The following is a 10,308-nucleotide window of genomic DNA, read 5'->3' as shown; positions in this document are numbered from 1 at the left end:
GGGTCCCTAATGACCTCATATAAAAAATGAGGTCAACAGATGAATATCATATTTTGGAAGAACCAGGTTTGGAAGATGATGATATAGAAAATAACTCCCAAATAATTGAGAAGAGTAATTTGAATGAAAATTTGGAACAAGAAAACCCTTTGCTTAGATATTTGAAATTTTCTAAAAAAATCATCCTAAGGAACTGATTCTAGGTGAACCGAGTGAGGGTGTTAGGACTAGGTATGGACATAGCAAAGAAGTCAATCATTATGTTTTTATTTTAAAAATAGAACCCACAAATATAAATCAAGTACTTTTAGATGAATTTTAGATTGTGGCCATACAAGAAGAATTGAATCAACTTATAAGGAATAATGTTTAGGAATTGATTACAAGGCCAAAAGATCAAAGTGTAGTTGGAACTAAGTGGGTATTTAAAAATAAAATGAATGACTCAAGAGTTGTTGCTAGAAATAAGGCTAGATTTGTGGCTAAGGGGTATAATCAAATTAAAGTAATTGATTTTGAGGAGACTTTTGTTCTTATAGCAAGATTTGAAGTAATTAGGGTTTTGTTAGCCTTTGCCTATTTTAGAGGATTTAAATTATATCAAATGGATGTTAAAAATGCCTTTTTGCATAGGGTGATTCAATAGGATGTTTATGTTGAACAAACTCTAGATTTTGAAAATTTAAAATTCCTTAATCATGTTTTAAATTAAAAAAGGTATTATATTGATTAAAACAGACACCTCGGGCTTGGTATGAGAGGTAAAGCATTTTCTTATTAGAGAGATTTTTTTAAAAGGATGTGGATATCACTCTCTTTTTGAAAAAATTGGGAGATGAAATACTCATTATTCAGATTTATGTTAATGATATCATTTTTGGATTTACTAATAAAATTCTTTGTGATGATTTTTCCAAAATAATGAATAGTGAATTTGAGATGAGCTTAATGGGAGATTTTAATTATTTTATTGGTTTTAACATTAAGCAAATTGGATAATGAAACATTTCTTAGTCAGTTAAAGTATATTAAGGACATCCTCAAGAAGTATAAAATGGGCAATGCTAAACTAGTAAGTACACCTATGAGTTACTCGATTCAGCTGGATAAGGACCCAAAGGGAAAATATGTTGATCAAAAGAAATTTAGAGGAATTATTAGATCTTTACTTTATTTGATAGCTAGTAGACCAATATTATGTTTAGTATTTATTTGTATGCTAGATTTTAATCAAATCTAAAAGAATCACATTTGATAGCAAAAAAAAGATTTTGAGATATCTTTTGGGAACTTAAAACTTAGGGATTTTATATCCTAAGTATAGCTCTTCATTTAAAATTATTGGATATTCAAATTCAGACTTTGCAGGTTATAGGGTTGATCAAAAAAGTACATCTAGAATTTATTAATTTATAAGAAATTCCTTAGTTTCTTGATTCAATAGAAAATAGAATTATGTATCCCTTTTTACTGCACTAAAGCTGAATACATTGCCTTAGGAAGTTGTATGGCACAAGTTCTTTAGTTGAAATAATTGTTGAATGATTTAGAATTTACAATAGGCATAATTCTAATTTATTATGATAACACTAGTGCCATTTGTATTTAAAAAAAAAATCATATTCAACATTCTAGAACCAAACATATAAACATAAGGCATCATTTCATTAGGGATCAAGTATCCAAAGGAGAAATTGAATTGAACCTTAATTCAATAGAAAATTAACTTACAGACATTTTTACAAACCACTAACCTTTTATACTTTTATCACATTAAGATCCAGGTTAGGTGTGATTGATCTTAATGCATAGATATAATATTCTATAAACTTAATATATTTTTATGTGTGTTTTGATTTTGTTTTTGTGTTATTTTTATTTTAGTTGTGAGTGTTTTTAATTTGTTTTTATTTTGAGATTTTTTTCAATTTAGACATTTGTCACTTAAATTGGTTGATTGAATTTGAGAAATTTTATAGATTTTATTTTTCAAGTATTTTATTCGTAATGTATAAAATTATATTCATCCCGTACAAATTCTATAGCATGTCAATCATTGTTTTGGAGTGAATGTATAACATTTTGATTTTTTTAACATAGATCGTACTATACGATACTGTCATTGTCCTTTACATTTTGTATACATTCATTTGTACGCATGTAGATAGTTATATGGGTATAATCAATTATTATAACGGATCGTATGTACGAATGAAATTTTCATCTAAGTGATCCACGTGTTATTTTCTATGGGGGACGAACCTAATCATCATTAAACTGATCTTAAATAAATGATCGTCCCGAATGAACACATGTTCATATGTACGATCGTATGGTCAAAAAGTCTTTATGAAAGGATGCCTCATAAAATATGTGTTTACAAAAAGTCATTTCATTTTGGATGTTATTGTTTGTCGATAAAAAAAAATTCATGTCGTATGATCCAAAGATCGTACATACAAATTCATTTTCGTACTTTACGAATAGTCATTTTTTTAATAGGAGGGTTTTAGAATTCATTTTCATTCACTTCCAAACCCTCCATGAATCCTTCTGGAGGCATCAACCTAAGAATGGCAAGTTCAAGAAAATGTTCTAGATTTACCAAGGGGTTATCATCAAGGGGTGGGGACGATAATTTTCTATCTACAGAAAATGAGGATTTCTTCTATAGGTTTATAGCTGCAAAAATCACTCCTTCAAGACTTCTTATTTAAGATGACATTCATTTTTTGTCATGCCACTCTTTGCCTCAACCAAGTTCTTTTTCATTTTAACCTTAATCCATGCTTATTATAGATAAACTTTTCTCTATTTTCTTGCAAATATAAGATTTAAAGAGGATGAGAGTAAGATAGCATTATTTATCAGAAAATAACAAGTAGAAATCACTAAGGAAGATCTAGGAACCTTTCTTCATTTAAGGACTCGTGGGACTAGAGCACACACATTAACCTCTAAATCTGATTATGACTGATTTGAGATAAACAAAACTCTTAAAGGTGTAACTCAAGTTTGTCACTTGGCTAGAGTCTACACCTTGAATCAAAATGCCAAGGTCATCCAGCATTTCCTTAGAACTTCAATCATTCCTAAGGCTGATGATCAGATAAACATTACTCCTCTTCTATCCACAGTTACCTATTTGATCATAACTAGAAAACCAATTGATGAGGCCCAACTCATTTTGTATTATATTCATAACCTTTCTGAAATTGTGTTTCCTTTTCATAAGAAGAGAAAGAAAATTAATGCTCTAAGACATTTAGTGACCTATATTTTTTTAAAAAAAGTACAACATAATTCATCCTGATCCTCCCACTGAAATGCCAATCTTCTTCGTTGATGCCTCTTTTCAATCTCTTTTTGGGAGAAATGAGAGTTCAAGTGAAGATACTAAGGGAGAAGTGGGAGAACCTGCACCTGCTCAGGGACCTAAATTTCAGGAGATGGCCCAGCTATTTGATCAGTTGGAGAGTCATTTTGATCAATATTTTGATCAAATTTGGACTCATTTAAACCAGCAGGATGCATTGAACTAAGAAGATATGGGGGTATTCGAGGTCAGTTTGACTTGGTGAACACTAATGTAGTTATAATGAATAGCTATTTTTTAGTCTTCAACTAGCCTCCTCCTCCAGACCAGGGTGCTTCAGAATTTTAGATGTATTTCTTTGTAGTTACTTTTGCCAGTCCTTTCCTGATGATGTAATGATGATGTGATGATGTTAGTATTAATTTCCTTCGGTAGTTTTTTTTTTTTGTTGATGTTGTGATGTGTGGAAATTATGTTATTTGATATCAAATGCTTTAATGTATTCGATCTTTATTTGATATCAATAAAAAAGTCATGTTTTGTTTAGTTGTTTTTGTTCCTTATTAGAAATGTGAGTTTGCTTATATGAAAATCCAATTTTAATTGATCTAAAAAGTATTATAAATTAACTTGCATTATAAAATTAATTTTATTATGAAATTTAGTTTTTTGAAAATTTAAGTTTACTTATAACTCGATCAAGTTAAGGGTATTAATCTCATATTCTTTTTAGGAAAACATAATTTGAATATTATTATTATAATTTTGATGACTTATTATTTTTTATTTCTTTTTCAATATAATTTTTTTGTAATTAAATTTTTTTTTTAGACTATTGATTTTGGAAAAACCAAATAAAAAAGGGTATATCAAAAAGAAATGTACCGTATATACAAAAATTGAAAGAATGTGCAATGGTTCGTAAAATGAAAAGAGGCACAAAATTAGCCGAAATAGAAAAAGATGCACAAAGTGTGCCACAAATATTTGAAAATATGTGCAATGTCGTCAAATGAATATGTTTTTTCCTCTATTATTTAATCTTTAATTCAAATCAATCTAATGTTCAATTATGTTTTATATTGAAAATTGAAATTAACTAATCTTCAATTCACATTTTGCAATAATCCTTTATATCTAATTGTCTAGAACGCTTCATGACCTTGATAAATTTTTTTTTATCTAAGTTGTTCTTTAATTTAATTTTTTTTTTCTTTTTCATCTTATGGTAATTGACTTTGTTATTGCAACTCTATTTAAATCTCTTTCAAGATTAATTATTATGGTTCTCATTTAACATCTTTTATTTCAATCTTCTTTTTCCATTTTTATTGTTGTCAAAAAGGGGAGTAATATTATTTTGTGTTGTTTTATGTTTTTCTATTTCATGTGTTTATGTTTTTGTGTTTTTTGGATTTTGTTGTTTGTGTTTTTATTTTGTTATTTTTGTTTTATATATTTTAAAAATAAAAAAAATTAGGCTCTTCATGGAATTTTCTTATATTCACATGTTTTATTCTTTTAGAGGGAGCTAAGGAGAAATTAGGGGTAAACATGTTAACTCAAACAATAAATATTTTTCCATCATAAAAAATGAGGAGATTATTGAGATAGTTGTAACTTAGTTTTTGATTGTTGATATTCTTACAATATGTTTGTTTTTAATTATTCCAAATATTATTATTTTAATTTCAATTTCTTCTAACATATTTTGGAAGTATTATTTTATTGTTTATGTGTACTAACATTTTAGGAAAATCATACTCTAATTTGTTGAATACTTCAAATCAGATTAGATTAGGGTTCATTGTAAAAGAAGTTTGTGTTTTTTATTTTATTTTATCGAGTCTAAGAGAGTGTGATTGTAATTATGTAACTATGCACACACACATTGGGGGAGTGTTTAAAATTTGTAATTTTTAAACTAATCATGATTTATGAAGTCATTTTGTATGGGATAATTTGTTCAGTTGTTTTCCCCTACGAGTAGTCAAACGAATAGAAGGTAAAAATTTTTTCTAAGCATGGATCGTATTGTACAATATCCCATTCATACGTACGCCATCCATAGTATGAATTGGACGGGTCCCTTTTCATCCTGATGAATTTAAAAATTTTATGAAAGGATCTTTATGTATGATGTCGCTTAGTATGTATGCCATATAAAGTATGAAGTGGACAAGTTCCTTTTTGTCCTGAAAAACTTGAAATTTTTTTGAATGGATCATACTATACAATGTCGTCTTCATATGTATGCCATCAGAGTATGAATTGGATGGGTCCCTTTCTGTCTTGTTGAAATTGAAAATTTTTTGTACAAATTGTACTATATGATGTTGTCTTCATACGTACGTCGTCCAGAATATAAAAATATGGGGCACCTTTTCGTCCCGATGAAGATGAAAAATTTTCTAATTATTCGTACAATACAAACTTGGTTCGTACTGGATGATCATCATGTACAAAATCATTTCATATAGATTCACAAAAGGTTCATATATAACAATTTTTAAACTGTTCGTATGTATGAACATACGATCGTACTGTACTATCGTACATGCTCAAAATGGAAAATTTTAGTTTTGTGGATGGTTTTCATGTCGTTTATATAAAAGGTCCTTTAAAACTGACATGAAAAGAGTCATTCTTCATGATTTTTTAAGGGCAAGTGAAAGAGTGATTGTGGTAGAGTGTTTGAGAGATATTTCTTACAACTAGAGTGTGAAGGATTCACATGGTTATTCAATGGTAAGGATCTCTTTGTGTTTTTGTTACATCTCTTCTAGTTGCTCTTGAGAAGATCTTTAAAGAATATCTGATACTCTATCGACATTTAGAGGGTGTGAAAGGATGATGGTACTATGCCGACACTTGGAGGGTATGAAAGGATGATGGTACTATGCTGACACTTGGAGGGTGTGAAAGGATGACGGTTCTCTGCCAACACTTAGAGGGTGTGAAAGGATGACGGTTCTCTACCGCACTAGAGATTGGTGGAAGAGAGGTTTTGTAAAGGCTTCTTCACCTTATTATGGGGGTAGAAGGAGAGTCACTTTGGAAATATTGTAATACCTAGAGAGGGAGTCTTCAGGGAGTGGATGTATGTCATGTTTGACCGAACCACTATAAATCTTTGTGTCAATTTTAATTTTTGCATTTTTTTTATTTTCTGTACTTTGTTATTTATGGTTAAAAAGCTTTTTCAAAAAGATAATCAAAGTTGGAAAATTATTAAAACTAGTTTTCTTTTAAAAATTCTAAGAGAATTTTTAAATTATCAATTCACCCCCCCCCCCCTTCTTGGTTAGCCTTAGGACAATTTCTTAGGTTTAACAACCTATACGGAATCAACATATGTGTCCTAAAATATCATAAGAGTAACACTTAACACTAGGGAATGAGATCACTAACCTATGTGTGTGATGGTTCCTCTTTCTAGGTTTATATGATGCATGCTGTGTTGAGGAGTTGTACCATTGAGCCATTGAAGGTGGTGGTTTTTTATTATTTGCCATTCCAGTAATTTTTGCTTGTAAATATTTATTTGCATGTTCATTGCTTGTTACTTCCACTTTTAATGCATGACCACTTCTATCTAATTGACATGCAAGTTCACCTAAATCCTCAAATGCTTTTTCTAACTCAATATATGATATTTTCAAGGAATTATGTGCATTATATAAATCAACATTCTTCTTATTAATACATTAAAGTCATCTAATAAAGCCATATGATCATTATCTAAAGTAGAGTGCTTGGTAATTAAACTAGCATTCTCTTTTTGCAAAGTAGAAAATTCAATACTAAGACTAGCATGTAATTTTTCTTAAGCTTCCTATACAAATCATGAATATTTTTAGAAATAATAAGTAATTCATTATATGAGAGTTAAAGTACCTCATCTTGATCAGATTGATCAAAAATTATCATCAGCCATTATACACAAATTTGTTACCTCTTCCTCTACTTCTTCTTCTGATGATTCTAAAGCAGAGTCGGCCCAAAATGCTTTTTATGTCTTTTGCTTGCCCCTTTTATACTTTGGTTATCTTCACCCTTTTCTTTGATCGGGTGAGTCTTTAGATTGGGGCAGTCAACTTGAAGGTGTGATGGCTTCCTGCACTCAAAGTAAATTATATATGACAAAACATTAAAAGATTTGTAAGATTTACCTTTGATCCAGTTATTTTGATGATGTTTTTATTTTTTTTTAGAAATATATTGAACTGGGGCGTCATCAAGGCTATTTTGTCATCCTCATCTACTAAAGAGTTTTTACTATCTGAATCATTTGCTTTTGGTGCCATCGCTCTCTCCTTTTCTTCTCCTACATCATTTTACTTTTAACTCACCCCTTGCCCCTAGACAAAGAGTGATCCAAGCAAATTGTCAATAGAGTAAACTGTTGACCCCTATAACTTAATCTTATCTACAAACCCATCTGCCTTCCAAAATTTACCTCGGAACTTAGTTCGTTAAAACTCCCTCGCCGAATAAGAAAAGCGAGTGGAGGCCGAGGCCGAATTTTCGGAGCCCACAGATTTCTAACATTTAAATCTTTTGATTTAATAATTGTAGCTAGTTTTGCATCATAAGAGCTAGGAAAATAATGCATAATCTTATTGAACTTTTCAAAATTATATAATTCTCTACCTAGTGCATATAAGGATCGATGTTACTATCTGGGTGAACCTAGTATACATTTCAGACACAATCTCGCTAGATTTCATGCAAAAAAGTTCATAGTTATGCAAAAGAATGTTAAAGCCTAGATTGTTTCACTTCATTGGTTCCCTCATAGGTGATACACAACCTATCCATAATCTCTTTTCTGATAGTGTATGTAGAAACTCGCATATAGTCTTTGGATTTTAAAGCATAAAAGAAATAATTCAAACACTTAGCATTCAACTATGCAAGTTTCCTATCCTCAATGCTTCATTCATTAAAGGGAATATCAGTTTTAACACCATTAATAATATTCTATGGAAGTGAGTAACCAATTTGAATCATATGCCAAATTATATAGTCAATAGATTGCATAAATGCGAACATGCTAATTTTCTAGAAATAGATAAGATGCTTTCAAATAAAGGTGGAGAAGTTATTCAATAACCCTCCGCAGTGATATGATTACCAAAATGTGTCATTGATTGTTTATCTCAAGGTTTTCTAAAATACTATTTTTGAGACCCCGCTCTGATAACACTTGAAAGTATGAGATGCGCCAATAAGGGGTGAATTGGTGCTTTTAAAATAATCCTAATCAAGAGTACTAATTTTTGGATTTTTCAAAACACTTTGAAATAAATAATTATAATTTTTGTATGCGAAAGCTAACAAATTAAATATATCTTGAAAAATAGTGATGATGATATTCTAATTATGACAACATAATATAGATCTAAGAAATTTATCAAGCAGTTATAGCTAAGATGAAATGCATAAAGTGAAATGCAGAAAGTAAAAGCACAATGAACACACCAAATTTATAGTGATTCCGTCAAACCTTAATCTAAGTCTACTCCCTGGAGTCCTCCACTCTGAGTATTGCACTAACATAAAGTGACCCTCCTTTTGCTCCCTCATAAAGGCAGAGAAGCCCTTACAAATCTCCTTTCACCAATTCAGTGTTGCAGAGGACCAAAAAATATTTTATAGGTAGATAACATTGACTCCTTTTTCTCTCTCCTAGAAGGCAGAGAATCATGAGGACTAACTAAGAAGCCTCTCTCCCAAGAGAGCTCCCATAAGACTCACTAAGGCCACAAGAGGAGCAAGCGTGTAGCTAGCTAGAGCAACTGTGTGATTGTCCTCACACTCAAGCTCACCTTCTTTTTCCTTTAGTAAATCATTATTTTCTTCAAAAGCTATCTCTCAAAGTTCCTTCTTCAGCTAATTTCCTCTCTTCATGTTACTTAGAAAATGGTTAAAGAATTGTTTTTATAATAGGCTTCAAGAAACCCTAAAAATTCAAGTTAGCTGTCATTGTTCGTACAGTACGATCCAAGTTCGTGTAGTACAATGAAGGGGTTATTTGATCTTCCAAAGACATTCACATTCTCAACCCCTTGAGCACAAGACTCACTACCAAAATTCAATTCATTCTCATCAAAATGCATAGTTGATCCTAAGATTATATTGACTCCAAGATTGCCTAACTTATTAGACATAGCAACTACCTAAGAAGTCAAAATAGATAAAGCATTTAACTCATAGACACTAGTTATTCTCTTAAGATTCACCCTATTAGAAGGTCATTAGAACTTATTTTTTGCAATTTCCTCTATTAAGGCATAAGCCTCATCAAAAGATCTTGAAATTAAAGATACTTTGGCTAGAGTATCAACTATTGACCTATGGGATCCTACAAGGCCACTATAAAATGCCAGAATCACTAACCAATCAAGCAATGCATGATGAGGGCACTTTTTAAGCATTTTTTTAAATATTTCTCAACTCTTATAAATTGATTCTTTGTCATATTGAAAAAATGAAGTAATATTATTCCTAAGATTAATAGTCTCGAAAGTTGAAAAGTACTTTGCTAGGAGCTTATATATCAACTCATTCCAAGTGTTTATGGAGCTTGGTGGCAATGAATTTACCAACATTTTAGCTATGTCTATTAGAGAAAATGGGAAAAAATCATCTACAATAGTTATTAATTATAGAATATGCAGCCTTAAATCTTTGTCGAGCTGGTAAGGGAGTAAAGAAAGGTTTATGGCTTTCGATAACGATTCCATCTTCATAAACCCTAGAATCATAATCATCCTATATATAGGCAAGAAAGTATTATATCTCAGTCTTCCTAATTATTAAAACATTCCTCCATCGAGGTAATGTATCACACTAGATTTTAAATTATTACATGGTAATTGCATAAAATAAATTAAGCATGAGAATAATTGAGAACAACCATTCGCATTTCTATACATGATTATACATTAGGAGAAACAAAGACTATTCACATCATAAGCTCAAAATAA

The sequence above is a fragment of the Dendrobium catenatum genome, unplaced genomic scaffold (genome assembly GCF_001605985.2).
Source record: "Dendrobium catenatum unplaced genomic scaffold, ASM160598v2 fragScaff_scaffold_1220, whole genome shotgun sequence".
Lineage (NCBI taxonomy): Eukaryota > Viridiplantae > Streptophyta > Magnoliopsida > Asparagales > Orchidaceae > Dendrobium > Dendrobium catenatum.
This window is presented reverse-complemented; position numbering follows the sequence as displayed.